The sequence below is a fragment of the Monopterus albus genome, unplaced genomic scaffold (assembly GCF_001952655.1).
Source record: "Monopterus albus unplaced genomic scaffold, M_albus_1.0 scaffold29.1, whole genome shotgun sequence".
NCBI lineage: Eukaryota > Metazoa > Chordata > Actinopteri > Synbranchiformes > Synbranchidae > Monopterus > Monopterus albus.
Window position 1 is genome coordinate 1405882 of NW_018127909.1, and position 5032 is coordinate 1410913.

Sequence of the window (5032 nt, forward strand, 5' to 3'; positions counted from 1 at the left end):
TTGCCACCTTGTGATAGATTTGTGTTTTGCACCATTGTAGCTATAGTAGAAGTGGTGGCCCTCACAAAGAAGTCACAGAACGTGGGCCACACAAGGGCATAAAGACATGTATGTGTGTGTGTGTGTGTGTGTGTGTGTGTGTGTGTGTGTGTGTGATCTATCAATCAGCCTGGTATTTCCTTCCTGGCCACGATGTAAATCTTAACCAATAAGAGAGGGCTACTGTCAGGGGTGGGACCTCACAAATGTCAATCAATATGTGAGCCCGCTTCAACTCTATTGACTCTATTGGTTGCAAGCTAGAAAACTACTGATTTTCATGTTAGCTGAGACAGCTACATGAAAGAGAAAGGACAAGAAATTTGAGTTTTGAAGAGAAGGAAGAAAAGAAACCAACACAGTTGGATTTAGTTCATAAAGTTATATTGGCACAGCTTTCAGCAGATGGAGAGAATTTTACAAACAGACGCTGATTTGGCATTCGTTCTGATGGACTGGTATGTTGTGAATTTATTGAGTATGGTAATGATTAATATGTTACCTTATGTGCTTGTAGCTAAATCATGCCAGATCATGTCATTTGCACTCCCACTATGACTGTAACAGCAGCTGGCTAAGCTAAGGATGTCACTGTGTTGCTACTTTCAGTTCTAATAATCAGACAGTTACATCCTGTCTGCTGCAGCTGTTGAATCAATTTGTGACTGTGAATTACATTATTTTAATGCCCACCAGCTGAATGTGTTGTAGTCTGTACTAACTTGGTAATTTTTACCCAGGAATCTGGTTCTTGCTCTCCAGATTGGCACCTGCTACAGCAGCAGTGATATTACTTTGCTGTGTCCTTCTCTTCAATTACAACAGTGATGTTGCCACACTCAACAGTGTGTTTTTTTAATTTATTTATTTATGTAGTTGTTTTTTTAACAGCACGTGTCCTATATGTGATAAAATGTCAAAGTGTTTTTGATGATGTGACTTTTCTGTGGATGTGAAGGGTGCATTTTTTCTTTCTCTGCCAATCTTCACAAACTGTGTTGGCTGTAAATGTGTCATGTCCACCTGTGGTGTAGTAGAAGCTCCTTTACAGTTGTGCTTTGTTTACAGTAAATATGAAGCAGTCATCTCAGTGAGTTGGATTAGTTTAAAGAGCCCATGGCATGCTTTTCCTTGTTTTTTTGACTTACCTACAATGTTACAAGAGCAAATTATCATCTTAGATCTGACCTAAAGCTCAAAAATTAGGTTCTAGTACTTCTATGCACAAGCAACTCAGTTTATACACATCTAGTATTACATGACAGTTTAAGGTTTTCTTTGAATGGTGATATTCTCCAGGCAGTTGTGTGTTCATGTGAGCTTGCTTGACATCCACCGGTGCCACTATAAAAGCGGAATTTTTTGACTGCACTGGGTTTGGTGGATATAGTTTACCTCCTGCTGCTGCACTGTGACCAGAGGATGTGGAGAAAAATACAAGGCCTGATATTACTGCATGTCCAGGAATGTTCCTGTACAGGGACTCGCTGTTTTACCTCACCAGGTCTAACCTATAAGCAGCCGGCCTGTGAAGTCCCCCATGGTGATGAATGATCAGCTCATCAACGCTGGATTCCCCCGGAGCACAGTAACTGTTTGTTTTGACTGGTTGAGGCCAGTGTGTCTGGCCTTTATAACTCTGTTTACCGGCGCACGTATTTGACATCTCCAATGTGATGATGTCAAATATGACATACCAGAGGGGAAATACTGTAAGCTCATATGCTGAAGAGCCGGGCCAGGTCAGTCAGCAGCGGAATGTCATCAGAAGCCAGTTAAAGGTGGGTTTAGCCCGGTATAAAAACCTGGTACATTTGGTGGGATAGCAGTATGTGTTTGTGACACTGGCTTGGCATTCACTGTGAGTGGAGTGGAGTGGAGTGGAGCTTGGCAGAGTGGAGGTGATTAATTCTAAAGTCTTATGCTAGTGCTAACTTAATTTCAAAATAGCATGATAATTTATTTATATAAAAAAAACAAAAAACATAACACAGTAGTTAAATGTACAGCCAGCATACAGCTAACCTTTGTATATGGCAATGCCTGGTGATAGCCAATCAGAGAGACCTGGATATTTCACAGGCTAATATATGTTAAGGTTCCTGTTTTACCATCACAAGGCCCAAAGTGCTATGGAAATGCTTAAATGAGAGGCTAAAAGGACAAGCTAAATAAAATTGGGAAGGTAAAAAGAAAAAGCAGCAGGTAAATGGCATTGCAAGAGGAATAGTGAGCTAGATTTTTAAATGATTATTAATTTATGAATTCACATATTAATTTCTAAAACCGTAACTTTTAATTGGTTTTGAATTTTATTATTTATTCCTTTATTTATTGTGATTAAATAATGGAATAAAATTATAATTCCATTATTGGTTATTCATCAGTGTATGCTGAAATTGAATCCTATATTATGTCCATGATCCTTGTAGTCCTCCATAAATTTTTTGATAAACATATAATAATAAGTTCATAATAATAATAATAATGCTGATGCATACTTTATGTTTTGACTTGGACCTTAATCATAAACTGTAACCATTACTACTCTTGTTATTTGATATTCTCTTATTAGTGGCTATTCGGCTTTTTGTGATGAATTATATGTCTTGTTATTCCATACTGTATATCCCTGTCTAAACAAAATACAAAGACCATTTGAATATGCAGATTTTTTTATGCTGTGATTAATGTGGTGATTTTGAGATGATAATTATGGAGGGTTCAGAACAATGTAGGTAATGATGGACAGATCCACTGCAGTGTTTTGATGACTTTGAATTCAGGATCATGGACAGTTTTATGTATCTGATATATTCATGTCTGATTCAAGACCATGAAGTGTCTTCTTATAACTTGTTTAATGCATTGATTTTGAATTCAGTGCCATGAACATGTTATGGTTTAGTCCCCCTCACCAGGAGGGCGAGGGAGAACTGGGGTTGGACTCAAGATGGCTGACCCAGGTGCTAGTACAAAAAAAGGAGGTTTAATGGAATGAAAACAACAAAGTGACAACATAACAGGGTCCATAATACATACAACCAGGGAAGGGCTGTGATGACTAAGGAGATCAGGATGAACAGGTAAACACACAAACTAACGGCAGGAACTAGGATAGCAGGAGGATGAGAACGGACAGGTGAACAAAAAGAACCAACGTAAACAATGTAATCCACAACACAGAGACTGTCAGCGTGGAAGACAAAGCACGTATTTCAGTATTGCTAACCGCATAATTAGCGTGATAAGGTCAAGCCAAAACGCACAGAGACTGTCAGCGTAGCATCTTACACACGTCTAAAAATGCGGGTCAAACAACATTTATCTTACTTTGGGTAATTATTGTCTGTTACACGTCGCAATGATCCGGCCCAGGCGGAGCGTCTGCCAGATGACCCACGAGTCACTAATTACCCAATGCGACACAGCTGAGGCGTTGATCCCGCAAAAAGGGAGAGCAGGAGAGGAAAAAAGAAAGAGAGGCAGGTCGCGCCAAGCGGACCTGACAGAACATGGTTTTATTTTATTGCTTGGCACATAAAGAATGCACATAAACAAACATAAAACACACTAATATGCCGAAAATCATCTAAAGCAGCAGCAAGAACAGCAAAAATGAAACCACCCCAAACTCGAAACCACCCATACTCAAAACCTGTGTATGTTCTCGGTCATTCACATTCAGTCATCCACACGCATAAGTGAACACATGTCAGCTGAATCTGGCAGGACAGACAGGAGACATATGTAGGTAGCAGACTGTGACGCTCCATCTGACAGCATTACACACTCACACATACACACTCAAAAACAGCACTGTCTAACATGATCATGTACAAACGGCCATTCAAACACATCTGTCTCTACTTAAATGAAGAGCAGCAATGATATAAGAGAAGATGTGCATCCAATCTGGTTCAAGTTCATTGGCTCAGCCTCTTGACACAGTAGCTCATATCAAATATACTGTATACACGCAATACAAGTGTACCAGTACTGTGTTTCTCTAATATTCTCTTTGCTATACTTCATTTATATTCTGCTTTGTTGTTAAAATGAATCAGTGAAAATAAAAGCTTGCTTATTTGGTGTATTTACACATCTGCATATATAAACATGGTGCAAAAGGCTGGAGTGAACTCACTCTGGATTTGCTTAATTTAGAATATAAATGAAAAGTTCATTACTTCTATCACAACAATCATTCTTCATCTCCACTCATTTGATTATAGATTAGATATGAGACCCGTTTATAGAATTAATTTGAAGCCTGGTGTTTGCCACCAGGAATTTAATATATATTCTTTCCAATCAGACCTGTTATTATTCATGTTTCTTTTATTTATGTATCACAGACAAAGGGCATTTTATATCACTACAACGCCTTATTCTTTCGGAATGTTATCTGTGCCCCAGCTCCATCTGTTCACAAACCACAGGGGGTGTCAACGCTATGTGCGTATGTATGTCTGTTTATGTGCTATGGATCTTACAACGAGCTCATCTGGTGGCAATGTGTCAGTGCCATTGACCCCTGTGTTCCCGATCTGGTTGGTACACACGCTCAGCCAGCAGTGACAGCTGTTCAATCAAGGGACCATCACGCACAACAGATACACAAAAACACCCACATACACCCAAAGCCTGAAGCCAAAACACAAATGTGCATACTATCTCATACTCACACACAGTCATACTCACATGAGAAATTCAGACGCAGGGCGTGAAAATGGATTCCACTGCTCTCACAAGCTTTGCATATTTTAATCATATTCCAGTGTTACTTAGGCAGTCTGTAAGATTACAGCCCATCCATCCATCCGTTTTCCTCCGCTTATCCGGGACCGGGTCGCGGGGGCAGCAGTCTAAGCAAAGATGCCCAGACTTCCCTCTCTCCAGACATTTCCTCCAGCTCCTCCGGGGGAATGCAGAGGCGTTCCCAGGCCAGCCGAGAGACATAGTCCCTCCAGCGCGGCCTGGGGCTTCCCCG